At 40.4% G+C, this 17675-nt stretch overlaps 1 long non-coding RNA gene across 2 annotated transcripts in view; it reads right to left on the bottom strand.

The window, feature by feature from the left end:
* LOC124545414 overlaps positions 1–17675 on the bottom strand; it is an 81940-nt gene that overhangs the window by 63631 nt on the left and 634 nt on the right. Inside the window, exon 2 of one of the 2 annotated variants that reach the window (XR_006967618.1) lies at positions 2090–2317. This is a non-coding gene — a long non-coding RNA (uncharacterized LOC124545414). The remainder of the gene's footprint in view (positions 1–2089; positions 2318–17675) is intronic. The other variant, XR_006967617.1, reaches the window with a different exon arrangement.

Below are 17675 nucleotides of genomic sequence, written 5' to 3'. Positions count from 1 at the left end.
CACAACCATGTAGTCCAAGGGTGTCATATGGCTTAAAATGTATCTGCTGAAAAATTACACACTTTGATCTTCCCTGATTTAATAGTCATAGACCCACCACATGTGCCCAAAACCAGTTGATTATCCATTGTAGTATGAAAGCCGCCTTAGCAGTGAGGTTTTTCTGCTGTTTTCCCATTGTTATTCCTCCTTGGTGGGGAGTCTGCAACAAGGGAGGGTGAGAGGAACTTGCTGATCTCCAAGGCAGACATCATCATTGATACCACCTATAACATGGTCATCATCTGATTCATCAGATAGGATGAAGATCGCATGGACTGATGGTTTTGGACCGTTTTTTCTAGCCTGTTGTTTTTCATCCTCAGGTTCAAGTTTTGGGACATTGGTAAGGCTGTTTTAACAGATTTTTTTTTCTGTTTCTCTCTGACATGAAGGTGTATTATTCTTCCCAACAATATGTCCTGCAGCCACCATTGCTTCAGTTGTAAGTGGAAAGTTCAAGGGTACATATATAAGTGTAGGTTTGGCTCTGTTCAGCTGTTAGTGTCTGGTTGCCACTACAAGTCTTTTGTACAGGCTGGTATAGTTTTGAGATGAATAACTTCACTGAAGTAGGTGGCTGTGTGGCCCTATGTCTTCTTCACTTCAAAGTAAGAGAAGCATTGGTAAACTTTATCTCCTGGATTCTGTGCTCTTCTTGGATTACCATTTTGCTTCCTCCAAAATGAATGGTAATTTACACACATGTGTGGGGTATTCATTTAGGACATCATTCATGGGCAGCTGAACCACATGTTCCGCATATAACCTGACCTTTGCAAACCATGGTGGTGTGATGTGTTGACATTTAAAGCTGCACTTAACATGATGTACACTTGACAGCAAAAATAGTGGGCCATTGCTGAATACAACCAATGTAACACAGCTATGTTGCAGCTCCTCTGAATGCTGAAATCCTGTGGGGTTTAGCCACCTGACTATACACAGCAACTACCACAAGAGACCACTGGATACCACTGCTCATTACGGCAGTCAGTCCAGATGTAAAATAATACCACAAATAATACCACAATACAATAAATATTAGAAAACAAGTATCAAACAATAGAAAATCCATGGTGGAACGTAACAATATGTGTGGCTTCAGCTGCCAGAGGCTGTAGTCATGTCTGTGAGAGTTGCATTTGTGTGTGTGTGTTATCTGTTTTCGACAAGCGCCTTGTTGGCCAAAAGCTTATATTGTGACAGTCCTTTTGTCATGCCTATCTTCGACTCAGCATCTTCACTGTATGGTGAGAGAAAACAAGTTATTATAGATGAGACAGTCCCTAACGTTTTTAAATTAAACTTCATTAGAATATGTGACACTTCAGAAGTCTTATCCTGCTCTTTAAATGACATGTGTTGTCGTTCGTGATACGAATTTGAACCCACTGTTAACCAAACAAAGCTTGCATGTCTGATTGAGACTCGACTAGGCAATTAAGATGCATACACTATCGAAGTGTTCACCAGTATTGGTTTACGAGGCTAAATGTCCAGACTTGGAGATAAATGACAATACATTTCACACTGCACCGGCAACCCCATGACGCTTTCACTGGGCCTGAGAAATAACCCCAGATGGTATGTAATAAAGTGCAACACACAAGTGCGTAACCCCATGAAGTGAAGTTGTGGTGATGGACGAGGAGTAAAACTCAGTACCTATATGAATTGATCAGGTGTCAGATATTAAGTATGTTCACCAATAGCATGATACTGGAACCTGAAATGACAATACAAATGATTTTTGCGTGCCAGGGATTCGAACCTGGTACCTTTCACTATTTTCTTGTGACTACAAAGAGACATGAAATGTTTATTGTCTCTTCACCAGTAACAAGATGTCACATTTTCAGGTAGAGGTAACACAATTTATAGTTCTGTGCTGCAAGGGACTCCAACCTTGCACATATCATCATTGTTGACCCCACGTAAAGTGGTGTCAGCTGCCAAATTGAAAACGCTTTGGACAATGATTAAAGTAATTAAATAGGGGTTTACTGTAAATTAGTGAATAAACTATGTTGTTGTAATCCTTCCCTACCTTGGTGTAATGATTCTTTGCTTCCTGGTCCACTCATTTCTACATCTTTCCTGTCTTGGCATTCTGTCCCAGCTTGGTCACCCATCATCTACATCTTTCTTGTCCTACGGTTCTGTTCCAGGATGGTTATCCAACATCTACATCTTTTCTGTCCTAGAATTCTCTCTCAGTTTTGGTCATCCATCTTCTACATCTTTACCACTGTATAAGTTTCTGTCCTGAAGGATGCTTAGTCATTTGTTGAATAACACAATTATAAGCACTGTATACAGCCTACATTACATGACAGAATTTCTAAATCTTGAGTATACAAATAAGATATCAGAAGATGGAAGCAAATGATGTTTAAAAGTTATTTCAGAAAAAATGTGATGCAAAATTGTCTTATATATGTTTGGGCGATTAGTAATATTGATGAGATTTGGGAAAATAATGGCAAGATATCTTTGATTTTACTGTCTGAAGTTGAGTGTGCAATCAGCAAATAATATAGCAGCTGCTGTAGCCACCAGAAAGATCACAGGAGGCGCACATCGACACGCCCCAATTCTGTAGTAACACAGTTCACGTTTTCCGTCGCACTTCTGAGTAGACCGGGAACTGTCTCATAGGCATTCCCGATGTGAACTCACTGGGCCCGGCCCATGCTGTCTGAGTTGTTCTTGTTGTTCCGCTGGCAGAGGTCGCGGCCAAATTCTCGTGTGCCCTCTGGTGGACGGGACTCTATTTGCGGCAACTACCGTCCGTGATGCGCTGTGCCGATGTGCGCCTCCCGCGATCTTTCTGGTGGCTACTGCAGCAGCTGCAACAGTAAATTTACTATTGTTCTGACAGAAATAAAATCAGTTTATCACAATATGTCAGTGTTCATAGCTATATATCAGTACCTTGCCGTTCATGCTAGAATAAATAATTTTGGGATGAAATAAAAGTGTTACCTAAACTAGGACAATGAGAAGCATTTGTGATAAAAAAAGTCAATCAGGCACAATGAGAAAAAAAAAAAATATTTTTAAAAGTAAAACAATCTCATTACCTAAGCTAATGAAATGTAATATACAAGCTTTTATCTCTTAAGAAATAGAGAGAGATGCTGTGTTAGGTAATGGGATTGGTTTATTGCTGTAGATGTGATTTTGTATAGTCAGTTTTGTAAAAAAGGAACACAGCATGGATTTTTATCATTAAATGATTATATGATGATGTAGAAATGTATCAATGGCAATGGAGTAAGGAATCAACAAAATGCTGTGACATAAATAAAGTGACAAAATATGGTAAATATGAGTTATATTATATGCAATAGAGACAATGAGGATCTGTAACATTATCCAGTCTTCATACTATTTTGTGTTTGCCAATACACTCTTTCAGTTGACAAGGTTTCTTAGGAAAAGTAATTAATGAAAACACAGGCATAAGCAAATAATAAAGTCAACTACATAAAGGGAAATATGATTACAATATGGTAAAGTATCTATGTGTGTCTAGGTAATGTTTGGTACTGTATGTGTAATTTATGGCACTTTACATAATAAACTGAATGAAATATTAATGTAAACTAAATACTACTACATAGCTTATTTTCTATGATGTTGAAAATTTCCTATTTATATCTTTGGTACTAGCAGTTTCATGTAATCATGCACAGAATGAAAATATGTTCTGATAATTGGCCAATTACTGTATATGAAGTAAATGTGGGTGTTCTGACAGAAACGATCATAATAAAACCGTAATTTCCAAAAACAATGAGTAAAGTTTAATAAAACCAGTAATTTTTAGTTTAAATGAAAGAGACTTGAAGAACAGCTTCCACAATGTTTTGAAATATCTTGTCCTTCACACTATGGTGCCCTTCACAGGATTGGTGGAACAGGCGATTGGTGAAGAGGAGGAGGTTGGGCATGGAGGAGGACAGGAGCACAGTGGCATAAGGATGAAAGACATGTGCGTGGTATCGATGAGATAGGAGTGGTTGTTGGGAAATGAGAAGGGGTGGGGAGGAGATGGCGGTATCGTTGAGGCTAAAATGTGCAGGTGGAAGAGGGGGTGGGTTAGGTAAATAGGGTGGAAAAGGAAAAAAGGGGTGAAGAGAAATATGAGGAAAGGAAGGAGAGGGAACCCTGATGAGGTAGAATGGGTGCCGTGTTTAAAGTTGTGTCATCAGTCTTATGACTGGTGTGGTTGGTTGGTAGTGTTGGGTCTTCCACAACATATTTAGACAGAGTTTAGTTTTTCTTCATTATTTTGTAAAAAGCTTTTATATACAACTGAAATCTTGTATTTGATACATAATTGGATTTTAATCATTTCGTAAAGGCTTAGAAGTAAGCTGTATTGCTTTACTAAAACAGGATGTTTTATGTATTTCTCCCTATATGTATGTGCTGAGAAAAAGTGCAACTGACGACACTGACAGCAGTACCGCAGCCAAACTCTGGGACTTCAAAATGGGTGGACAGAGTGCACAATGATGTGTAGATTTAAAGAGATTTCAGCTGGACAGTGAGCCATATAAAATTTTTAAAAAAGTCAGCAAGAATTTAAGGAAAAATAGTTGTAAAATAAATCACATTTGCTTCAAAATTTCTATTACCTCAATATATATGTTTGTCTACAAAACTGAACAGTACCTCTGTAGTTTTAGAATACTGATGATGAAATTAGTGTGGTATTGTACTACACATATTCTCAATGTTTTGGATGTTATGTAACGTGGCGTGGATAGTTACGATGCCACAACGTAGGTGCACGCTCTCGTAAGTAGGCACTACGAGGGGAGACTAACTATGCCGACAACAGCGCACTCTGGCCGACGCTGTGGTGCTCAGCGAGGGCTGTCTTGATTTCTGGCTGTTTTTCATCAAGAACAGACAGCCTGGAAATATCGCTTCTGCTACCGAGTGGGCTAGTTTGCTATTGAGGCTTTGTATTAGTTATGTTCAGTTAGAGTCTGGACAGCAACAAGTATTTGTTAGTTTTGAGATTATGCAAAACAGTCATCCTAACTTCACAGGATTAGATGTCTTCACACCTATGTGCTCATCCTGTCCAAAGTTATGTATGAATTCAATATTTACTTGTGTTTTTGACTCTATTAAAAGTGCTAAAGTTACATGCAGTACCAAAGTGCTTCACCTCTCCTGCTCCTACTTGCTCCTTCACTCTCAGCCTATATTTTGTTTGGTACTGCTTTATCTTTTTTGTGCTGTCTCCGTGTGACTGAGTGCATGTGCACTCCCACCATTCCCTCTAAGAAATCATTTTGTGTCAACGATGGCTTCACAACAGGAACAGGCTTCACTGTTCGATATTGTACGGTTTCAGGCTCAGCAAATGACACCACTGCTTGCTGATGTGAATAGACTTGTCACACTACGAATTGCAGCTGCCTCGGCATCTCCGATGCCCCGCCTGTGCCACAGATGACGCATACCGTGCTGCCATTCCGTGCCTTCAATCTGGACTCTGAATGCTGGCCAGAATACACTGCCCAGCTTGAGGCTCAGTTCACTGCATACAACATACCAGGTACAGAGCAGCTTGCCTTTTTCATTGCTAATGTCATAGTTGTGTTATACCCTGTGCTCATAAAATTGTTTCCGACCACCCGCTCAGAAAATAAAACTTTTGCCAAAGTGATAGCAGCTTTAAACTCCCACTTCTGTGACAGTGTAAATGTGGTGGCTGCATGCTACAAATTTTTCTGTCTCCTGCATGGTCCTACTCAGTCAAATAATTTGTGGTTAGCTGACCTAACATCTGATTGTGACTTTAATTGCTCCTGTGGACTCTCCTATGTGGATATCATGATTCGGGATGCTACAACGCAGAATGTGGTGGATCACTGCATCCACAAACAACTCCTAAGATTTAAAAACCCGTCTTTGCTGTGAGTAGTACACTTGCTAGACAGACAAGATACATTATGTATGGCTACTTCCACATTCTACGTGACCTCGGGTGTGAGTACTGTTAGCGAGGCACAACACGTGTCCTCCAGCCCTGCCCCGGCACACGGAGCTACGCCGCACCGCTCGCATGCAAGTAAACAATTTTTCAACCAGGCACCCACTAAGCAACTGAAATCTTCTCCGAATTGCTATCATGCCCAACCACGGGACAGTTGCCCATCCTGTCATGCACAGTATTAAAGGACATGTGCAAGCTGTGTGTAGTAAGAGGCACTCTAATTCTCAGACTGTTTCACATTGGTGTGTTTCGAGTGGGGGTCACCACAATGGAAACTGCCATGATCATAGTTCCCATCATCAGCCTATGGACATTAATGCCATTTCTTCAAGGCCTTCTGCTTCACATGCTTCTACAGCTTGTAGTGTGCATGAATAAGCTTTGCCAGACGCTTCCTCTTGCATTCAGCGCAATGCGAATAAACTTTTTGTGACTTTGAACATTTGTGGAAATTCTGTTCGTGTACAGTTGGACATTTGTGAGTCTGTTTCTTTACTCAACAGATCAACTTATGACATGCTTGGTTTGTCCCCACTTCGATGTTCGCATTCCATGCTGACTGCATTTCCTGGACAGGAAATTTCAATGCTAGGCGTGTATAGTTTGCAAGCCATGTATAGTGTGATGACGGTAACTGTGCTCCACTCTAGTTATGCTCCGAACATTTTTGGCATGGACGCATTTGAACATATTGACCTCGCAGTTCAGGACAATGTACTTTGCGACAATGCTTGTGGCCATGCAGACAGTGTGGCCACATTATGGGATGATTTTGCTGAACTCTTTTCTGAGGGCCTTGGTTATGCCACAGACTTTGCAGCGCATATTGTAGTTAGAGACAATGCCATGGCATTCTTCCGGCGCGCACACCTGGTACCACATGCACAGTGCGACGCCGTGGCTGCTGAACTTCAGCGTTTGCAAGACAGTGGTGTCATTGGACCTGCTTCTGCTTTGCAGTGGGCTTTGTCTATAGTGTGTGTGAAAAAACCAAATGGTCGTCTCAGAATTTGTGCTGACTTTGTCTACAGTCAATCCCCAGATAGTGGGAGCTACATTTCCCTTATCACATCCTGAAGACATTTTTGTTAAGCTTGGTGTGAGTATATTCTTTTCCAAGATTGACTTGCGGGATGCATACTTTCAAATTCCACTCAACGAACAGTCGTGGCGATATTTTATGATCAACACCCACCTTGGATTGTTCAAGTTTCTCCACCTTCCATTCAGTTGTGCTTCGGCTCCTGCTATTTTTCAGTCTTGCTTGCAGCAGTTGTGTGTTGGTTGTTCCAATTATATGGATGATATTGTGGTATCAGGTCACACCCCTGACAAACATCTGCAGAATTTGGGGCTTTATTTACTGTACTTTTGCAGGCAGGATTCAAGTGTAACAGAGACAAGTACAAATATTTTCAAACTGAGATTCGGTATTTAGGGCATATGATTAACGGACAGGGTATCCACCCCTCACCATCACATCTCCATGCGATTAGGGACTTGCCAACACCCAGGAACTTGAAAGAACTTCAGTCTGTGTTAGGCAGATTCACATATTATGTTTGGTTTATACCAAATGCAGTGCCTTCGATTTAAGAACATTCTTTTTGTTTGGTCTTCAGATTGTGATGCTGCTTTCCACAACCTTAAATCTGCTCTGCTGAGTGATCACTGTTTGATTCCTTCTGATCACTGCAAACCAGATGTTTTGGCTGTCAATGCATCTTCTCATGGCATCAGGGCAATTCTGTCCCACCGCATTACTTCTGGCGAGTGCCCGGTCGCTTTTGCGTCTAAATTGCTCAATTCTGCCCAGCAAAACTATTCTCAAATTGAGAAAGAGGCTTTAGCTATTGTATATGGAGTGACCAAGTTTCATGATTTATTGTACGGTCCCAAGTTCTATTTGGTCACCAACCATAAGCCTTTGACGTTCTTGTTTCACCTGTCAAAGCCAGTTCCAGCCCATACTGCACAACAGTTGCAACGTTGGTCTTTGTTTTTGTCTAACTACAATTATGAAATTTTGTTTTGGCCTACAGCCAATGCTTTGTCGTATCTACCTATCGGTCCTGACGAAGTGTTTGATTCTACCGAATTGCCATGCACGTTCATTGATTCGCAAGACAAGGATTTCAATGATGGTTTTCCGATGGATTTTTGTTGCATTGCTTCTGCGACAACCGCTGACGCTTCTTTGCAGTACATTCAAACTCAATGGCCTCTGTCTGCTATGCGGATTAGTGATCCCCTTGTTCGACATTACTTTGCGCAACATCTCAACTTGTCTGCACACCAAGATGTTATTTTGTTACGAACTGACACTGATCAGTCTTGTGTGGTTATACCTCATTCATTGCAGTCGGAAATCCTCCTCTTACTGCATGTCATTGGGGAATAATGAGGACGAAGCAATTAGTGCGTTGTCACTGCACTTGGGTCAGTATTGATAACCAATTGAGAATTTGCTTGCTAACTGTCGCTCTTGCATGGAGCACCAATTTGCTCCTTGCCAGTGCTTATTCACATGATCGACTCCTACTGCACATTGGCAACATGTGCATATTGATTTTGCGGCTCCTTTCTGGGGCACCCACTGGTTGCTAGTCATTGATGCTTACAGCAACTTTCCTTTTGTTGTACCTATCTCTTGTACCACATCTGCCAGTACTATTCAGACCTTGATGTCTATTTTTTGCATTGAGGGCCTTCCTGAAGTCATTGTCTCTGACAATGGCCCCCCAATTTGTGTCCTCTGAGTTTTAAGTGTTCTGCACTGCTAATGGCATTCGCCATCTGACCTCAGCCCAGTTCCACCTCCATTTGAACGGCAAGGCTGAACACTTTGTGCATACATTTAAGTCGCAGATGAACAAGCTGCATGCCAAACACTCTCGCAAGCGCTCCCAGCTGTGTGGCACCCATTCCCCAGTGCAACTGCTACATGGCTGCACACATCGGTTGCTATTTCAGGTGTTGCACCCGCCGCTGGAAGCTCCCTTTGCTTTGCCTTGTTATGGCTGGGCGCCACATTATTTGGTTTTCTATCGTGTTTTCTCTGTTAGGCAGCACTGGGAGCAGGGGCGCATTCTTCGCCAGCTTGGCCGTGTCTTGTTTGTGATTTCTGGTCCCTCTGGCACTGTCAAGCGACACCAAAACCAGATCTGTTTGTGACGTCCTCGGTTTTTTGCTGCTGGTTCTTTTCTGGCAGAATTGGATGTTTTGCAGCTTCTCCTGCCACAGCCCATGACTCAACTGATGGCATCTCTGTTGCTTGTGCCTAAGGTGCGGGCGCCCCTGACTGCGCCAACGGTCCGGTCTACTGTGCCGGACGGGTGCCACCTGTCACCGCCATGGCCCCACCTCCAGCTGCCATTGCTGACGTGTTCCTCCACGGTGCCTGGGCCAATGGATGCTGAGGCTGACATGACGCCGACACTGTCGTCCATGGAGGTTGTTGCTTCGACTCTTTGTCTGAGCATACCCAGTGGCGGTGCGTGTCCCAGGCAGGTTTTGCAAGGGGCATTTTCCTCTCCCCCTCGCAAGCAATTCGGGGACGCAGGTGGGCAGCCGTCCCTGCAATTCAGTTGTCCGCCCCCTCAATTCTGCCACCCCTGGGTCCCTTACCCCACTGTCAGAAGCCCTATGCCATGACGGTTCACTGTTTCAGGGGGGAGGGGTGTGGCATCGATAGTTACAATGCCACAATGCAGGTGCACACGCTCGTAAGTTGGCACTACAAGAGAAGACTAACTAGACCGACCACAGAGCCCTCTGGCCGACACTGTGGGGCTCAGTGAGTGCCGTCTTGATTTCTGGCCCATTTCATCAAGAGCAGATGGTCTGGAAATACTGCTTCTAATAAAAAGTGGGCTAGCTTGGTATTGAGACTTTGTATTAGTTCCCTCTCGGCCTATATTACAGAAGCAGTTCATAGGAGCAGATCCACACACTGCCTATCCAGGCGATATACAAAATGTAAAGTTTCACTATGTGTTACTGATAAAGCTGTATCAATTTTCCAATGAGTGTATCACAGGTCCAAAGACTATGTGCTTGGCCCAGAGTGGGTACACAAGCAGCAGGCTTTTAGAGCAATGTGAATTGTTGAGCTGCAATCTCTCTTGGAGGTCTGATAGCTATGGAGAGAGGGCGCTGATCAAAACAGTGTGGTCAGCCAACACCAGTATAGTGGGAGGGGAGCAGAGTACATTTGACTAATGGGCCAGTCGGTGTAAATGTTTCCATCAGGCAAAGGCACAACATGAGCTGCTGTGAAGTGTTGTTGTTTGAAATTCCTTTTCAGGCGAGTGGATGTACTGATTAAATTATGGCAACTTTTGACTGTTAAACTGTCTGACAATTTGATAGAATTATCTGGTACCCATGCAGCTCTGCTGAGGAGATGAACTTTATTCCTTGACATTTGTTTTGCTTGTTTAGGTTAAGACAAGTGGGTTAATATGAACCTTGTCACTGACCTGTGATTGCCAGTTAATGAAAGACATTGTTGACCCTTCATTCCTGATGTTGTGCAATGTTGCACTCACCTTAGCAAGTCTACATGTCTAGAAGCTGGCACTGCAGCAGTCAGAGGATCCTTAATTGGCATATTATTAATTGGTAAGTTTTCTGTTGTAGAAGTTTATAAATCGGTGTTGATGTAACACTGGTCTCAGTGACAGACTGTGAAGGAGTGGGCTGGATTTGATCCTGTGGTGTTGTGCAACATGTCCCACCGTGAAGCAGTGGCCATGTTGATTGAGCTCCAAAGCAGCCCCAGAGCACTACAATACAAGTGGTATGCCTACGAGGGTGAAGAAATTAATTCTGTCTGTTGATGTCAAATTGTTCTAGTTTGAGTGTTTCGTGATGTTCTTGGTTTTTGAATCTATTATGCTTGCAACTTGGAAGTAACTGAAGGTGTTGTCTGTAGAGATGTTTTCGGATAACTTACTTGGGACAGAAATTACAACACTTTTGGTTGCTTAATGTATTATTGAAATTTATGAGCCTAATCATGCAAACCACACAAGGATATTTAAAATTTTGATTATTTTACCACTGTTCTGCTGGACTGTTAAGTTTTGCATTACGAAACTGGAGTGAGGTGTTTTAAGCATTTTAAAGATTTATAGAAGATCCAAGTTATTGGGGATGATTCTGAAAGGTCAAGGTATGTGTGTAATGACAATGGTAAAATAATTGTTATGTTACATAATTAATCCTCTATTCGAAAAAGAATCCCATATTGAAGTCTGACCCACTCAAATGATCACCCTCCCATATCCTTTTTTGTCCAAGGGGGTTTGAATTATGTAGATTGTAATCATTTGCAGACTGTTGAATTATCGAGGCAACTGTTTCTTAATACCTCTCCAGGGTTGCCACAAGTTTCCTCAAGTGAAATTCTCTGATATTTCTCTGATTTCCAGATAAGTTTTAGCATTTTTCCCTGACAAATTTTGATCTCAAAAGTAAGGAAAGACGTAAGTTGATAAAAAATGTAAGGACTTTCGCATTTCTAAACTTCTGAACAAAAATGTTAAGTACTAACATCAACATCTTTTGTAATGAACTGTTTTTAGATGGAGAAAGCAAGCAAAATGGTATATATGTTTCATTAAGACCACTGATGTTACTTTATTTCAATAAAGCAAAACACATTTGATGACAAAAATAGGCATTTTGCTGGAGTTGCAAGACAGATTTAAAATACCTTCACTACTTCCAGAAATAGCCTCAGAAAAAAGTAAGCCTCTTGAAGGAAATATGTAAGTTGGGGAAGAGTTGTGTAAACCAACACTATAAGTGCCTGCCAATAAAATGTTGCTTCTACTACATTTGTTATTGTCAGTTATTATCCACTGTGTTATGGCAATTATTGTACAGGTATTGTGTGATTTTTCTATCAAGAAATACATGAGTATATAGCATACAAACTGCAGCGATTGCCACAACTTTCTTTTTCTTATCATCCATACTTTCTAATATATAAACTACTTTAGAAGTGCCAAAATGTACTAGAATAAACAAAATGTCTATAAAATGCTGCACTGTTCAATTTATTTGCAGTGAGACAGTCGCAATTCCTGAAATCCATCGCCCATGGCCTCTGGCCTGCTGAGGAACACCAAAGTCCTGGGTCCATGGTTAAACCATGAAAATCCACACACAGCCTGACGACTGGTTTGATGCAGCTCTCCACATTACTCTATCTCATACAAGGCTCTGCATCTCTAAATAGCTGCTGTACTCTACATCCTTTTGAAGCTGAGTACTGTATTCATCTCTTGACCTCCCTCTATAAGGTACCCCTCGCACTTCCCTCCAATACTAAATTTGTGATCCCTTGATGTGTCAGAATGTGTCCCATCAACCAATCCCTTCTTCTAGTCATGTAGTGCCACAAATTTCTTTTTTCTCCAATTTTATTCAGTATTTCCTCATTAGTTACATGATCTACCCATCCAGTCTTGAGTATTCTTCTGTAGCACCACATTTCAAAAGCCTCTATTTCTTCCTGTCTAAAATGTTTATCATCCACTTACATACAGAGCTACACTCCATACAAATACTTCCAGAAAAACACTTCCTAAAATTTAAATCTATATTCAACATTAATAAATTTCTCTTCTTTAGAAACACTTTTCTTGCCACTGCCAAGCCACATTTTACATCCTCTCACTTTGCTCATCATTAGTCATTTTGCTGTTCAAACAGCAAAACTCATGTAATACTTTAAATGCCTCATTTCCTAATCTGATTCCATCTGCATCAGCTGACTACATTCCCTCATACTTGTTTTGCTTTTGTTAATGTTCATCTTTTAACCTACTTTCAAGACACTGTCCATTCTGTTCAACTGCTCTTCTAAGTTCTTTGCTGTCTCTGACAGAATTACAATCTCACTAGCAAACCTCACAGTTTTTATTTCTTCTCCTTGGCCTTTAATTCCTGCTCCTAATTTTTCTTTGGTTTCTTCACTGCTTACTGAATATACAGATTGAACAATATCAGGGATAGGCTACAACCCCATCTCACTCTCTCTCAACCACTGCTTCCCTTTCATACCCTTTGACTCATAATCGACATATGGTTTCTGAACAAGTTGTAAATAACTTTTGGATTCCTGTTTTTTAGCTGTGCCACTGTCACAATTTTATTCCACAGCATTGTCAAAAGCCTTCTTTCAGTTTACAAATGCTGTAAATGTGGGTTTGCTTTTCCTTAATCTATCTTCTAAGAAATATCACGGAGTCAATATTGCCTCACATGTTCCTACATTTGTCTGGGATTCAAACAGATCTTGCCCAAGGTTAGCTTCAACCAGTTTTTTTCATTCTTCGACAAAGAATTCATGTTAATATTTCACTTATTGAATGTACTGTTTGGTAATATCCGTTGGCCGGTGTGGCCGAGCGGTTCTCAGTGCTTCAGTCTGGAACCGCGCGAACGCTACGGTCGCAGGTTCGAATGCTGCCTTGGGCTTGGATGTGTGTGATGTCCTTAGGTTAGTTAAGTTTTTGAGTAGTTCTAAGTTCTAGGGGACTGATGACCTCAGAAGTTGAGTCCCATAGTGCTCAGAGCCATTTTTTTTTTTTTTTTTTTTTTTTTTTTTTGGTAATATCCATACCTATCAACACGAACTTTCTTTGGAATTAGAATATTATGCTCTTCTTCTCTTGTTAGGAGGGAAACGACTATTTGGAAAAAAGAAAAAAAAAAGAGAAACCACTTCTCCCATACATTAATTAGCTAGTGTTTTAATTTAACACTTCAAACAGAGTGTTTCAGCAACTTTATGCAGACCACAACCTGCTGCCTACATACTTGCAAACATAAACACAACTTATATTATTGCATATTCTTGAGTACCCTTGAGTATACTGCACATAGAATGGCTACTACATTCTTTTATTTTGACTGTAAATATTTGAATATTTTCATTTTCTTGTCATAAGTCAATTTATAACCAATTATAACTTTTTGCACCAGAATAAATAAGCTCCATTCTGAATACTAGAGATTGATATGTAATCTATATAAGAATTGTATTTAATTCTAATATTGTGTTAGTGAATTTATGAATTCATCCTAAATTAACTTTTATCATGAACCAGAAATACCAGTATGGATTATATGTACTGACATGTAAGTATATGAATTCTTAGCTCCCTGAAGAGGCTTCTTAAAGAAATTTACTTGTCAACTTGACAAAATGTTCTTATTTCAACTTCTGTAGCAATAATATTTTTTTCATTTAAACTTCAACAAGTTGCAGATTATACCATAGGATAGAACTGAGTACATGAAATGTATTTGTAGTTGCAAATATTGACAAACATTAGCTGTATAATGGAATGACAATGAAAAATTTTTTTTGATTGACCTAGACTTGCGGCAGGTTTCTGGCTTATTAATAGCTGTCAGTTTACCATTAGGCTACCCAAGCATTCTCCATGGCTAGACCCAAACTTCCATATGTCGTCAATCTGCACTTGTTCATCTGTTATGTATATTCCCATACAGGAGAGATATTTTAGTTGAAAGTCACTAGCCCAGTATTGGTGGATAAATAAAATATTGCAGTGGCTTTGTTGTTCTGAAGTACAATGCATGTTCCTTTAGACATGCACGCATGTGAAAAGGAACAGGCACAGCATGGACAACCATCAGCTGTATAACTGAATGACAATAATGAAAATTTGTGCTGTACGAGGACTCAAATGTGGATTTCCCACTTATCAGGAGTGGTCACTTTATAATTAGGCTATCTGAGTGTGACCCACAGCCATGCATTTGCAACTGGCATTCATATGTTAACTATGTATATTGCCATACAGGGGTGACATTTTTAACTGAAAGCCACGTGCTAAGTGTCGGTGGATGGTTACAATATTGCAGTGCCTGTGTTGTTCATAATTATGATGCAATGTTCCTGAAATCGGAATGATCACATAGATAATATTTTGGGGGAGGCAAACCAAAGACTTCATTTTACTTGCAGAGCACTTAGAAGATGCAACAGGTCTACTAAGGAGATTGCCTACATTATGCTTGTCCATCCTCTGCTATGGTATGACTGTGCAGTATGGTACCCTTTCCAGATGGGATTGACGAGAGGACATTGAAAAAGTTCAGAGAAGGGCAGCTCATTTGGTATTATCAAAAATTCGGGGAGAGAGTGATGGACATGATAGATGACTAATGATTCCATTCATTAAAACAAAACTGTTTTTCAGAGCAGTGATATCTTTTCAGCAAAGTCCGTTTTTCCCATTCACTGTTACAGAGTGGAACGGTAGAGGAATAGTAAAAGTGTTTTGATGAACTCTCTGCAAGACACTTAAAGGTGACTTACAGAGTATTCATGCAGGTGTAGCTCAAGGTGACACTACCTCAGAGGTGCAATGAGATTTATTGTTACTTCAACTGATGTTGCTAAATAAAATGATGTACTATCATGTAGGAGGTATTTTATGTACAAAAATTAATTTTGAATCATGATGATAACTGCGGGTCCAGATGCGATGAGGTGAACAAAAATTATGTCATACTCCTGTGTCATGTCTCACAACAGGACTTGTACGTAGAGCTATCATCACTATATGACTGCGTATGGGCTATTCTTGGTGTTGTGGTAGATAGTTGCAGATGGCCTTGTGATCGCAATTGAACGGGGAAACATAAAAGCTGCGTAGAATCTTATTGTGAATGATGTTTTGCAATATCTTGGCTATTTGTGTATCAAGTCATGGCAATATAGCTGTTGTGCAAACATCATGGACAAAAAGTTCGTAATTTTTGCGAGATGTGTCTCTGCCAAGTAATATGGTTCAATGAAATGTGGGCCACTCATATATAGAACTGCTACAGTGTAGTGGAGGTCAGTGAAAGAACTGCGCAATGAGAAGACCAGTAACAACAATTTCTTTCAAAGTAGAATGTAGACTAAAGTGTCCGCGTTTCATGATGGTCCCCAGGTTTACAAATGGCGGGACATGGCTCTTAATGGAATGTGTGATCATCACTGATGACAGTGCATGCCCTATTGCGTCCCCCTATGCTGACCGTAAGGTTGGTAATAAGTTTTTGTGCCAGGGCCTTCGACCATAGATATTGGTAGACTGGTCATGACGTATATTTCGTGGCACCAACATCTCTACTGCTATACCACGTGACTATTGGCAAAACAATGGTGGTGCTTATGGTTGTACTGATCGTTTTGTGAAGGGAAGTAACATTAAATTTCACGTGTAAGTATTATTAGTTTAATTTAGCGGCATTTCTTGAATACTGATAAGCTATTGTGTGTATCATATCCTTACCCAGAACGCCACAGTTACGTAAATTGGCGGTTTGAAGTGCTGTGTGTGTTTCCAGGCGTACATTGCAATTGTATATATTTCTTGAAATGGTAAGCTACAAAGCTGCTTTTTCTCTTCCGTATAGGTTTCCAAAGGACGAAGGGCGCAGGCAGATGTGGATACAGGCAGTGAAACGAAAAGATTTCAAGCCTACTGCGCACACACGCACCTGTTCGAAGCACTTTGAAGAATATATATATATATATATATATATATATATATATATATATATATATATATAGAGTGTGTGTGTGTGTGTGTGTGTGTGTGTGTGAGAGAGAGAGAGAGAGAGAGAGATATTTATTACCAATAACCCTTCCCACTCCAAAAGCAATGGCAATGTGCATTGCTACTACATAAGAAGAAAGGATGATTTTTGCTATCCTGGATTAAATCTGACTTTGGTACAAAAAAGGGGTGAATTATTATTTTAAAGAACAATTTGCAAAAACAAGTTAGGGGTTTGATTTCTCATCAGAGTTTAGTTTTATTTTGTACTTCCCAGTTACAAAACATACGAATATCAGAAACAGATACTGAATACCATTTGCAAAAAGGTAGTTGTATGGCCTATGTTAGTTTCCAGATAATAAGCTGTAATGTATGGGATAAATAATATGCTGCTACAAAAATCTTTGGTCATTTACCAAAAAGCATTAAAAGCCTGACAGATAGCCAACCAGCATTTAAAATCAAACTAAAAGAATCTATGAATGACAGCTCCTACTCAGTAGACGATTTTTTAGGTATAAATAAGTGATTGGAAGAATTGTCATGTAATGATAGGTCTACCTTTCATTAAACTGACACATCGTTGCGAAGTATCGTATTCATGTAAGTAGGTACTGATTTTGTCGATATCTTATTTGATACATCTACGAAACAAACTGTTGAAACCAAAAAAGACCTTTCAAATGAAACTGCTTTACGTTTTGTGGGTGAACGACACAATTGAGTTCGTTACATTCGATGTGAACACGTGTGTTTACGTTACAGGTTTCGTTGTTTATGCCGATTTATGAAGGCCAGGGCGTTTGACTCATCTACCAGCAGGATATGCTGCAATACGTTTCCCTAATGCATCTCACACATGTTCGATGAGGTTTACGTTACGACAACGGACAGGCCAGCCCATTCGCCAAATATCCTCTCACTGCAAGAGAACCCCCAACAGTGCTTTTCGATGCGACTGGGCATTATTATTCATCAAGGGCCTTGTACGAAACTTTAGCGCTTTCATA

The sequence above is a fragment of the Schistocerca americana genome, chromosome 8 (genome assembly GCF_021461395.2).
Source record: "Schistocerca americana isolate TAMUIC-IGC-003095 chromosome 8, iqSchAmer2.1, whole genome shotgun sequence".
Lineage (NCBI taxonomy): Eukaryota > Metazoa > Arthropoda > Insecta > Orthoptera > Acrididae > Schistocerca > Schistocerca americana.
This window is presented reverse-complemented; position numbering and strand designations above follow the sequence as displayed.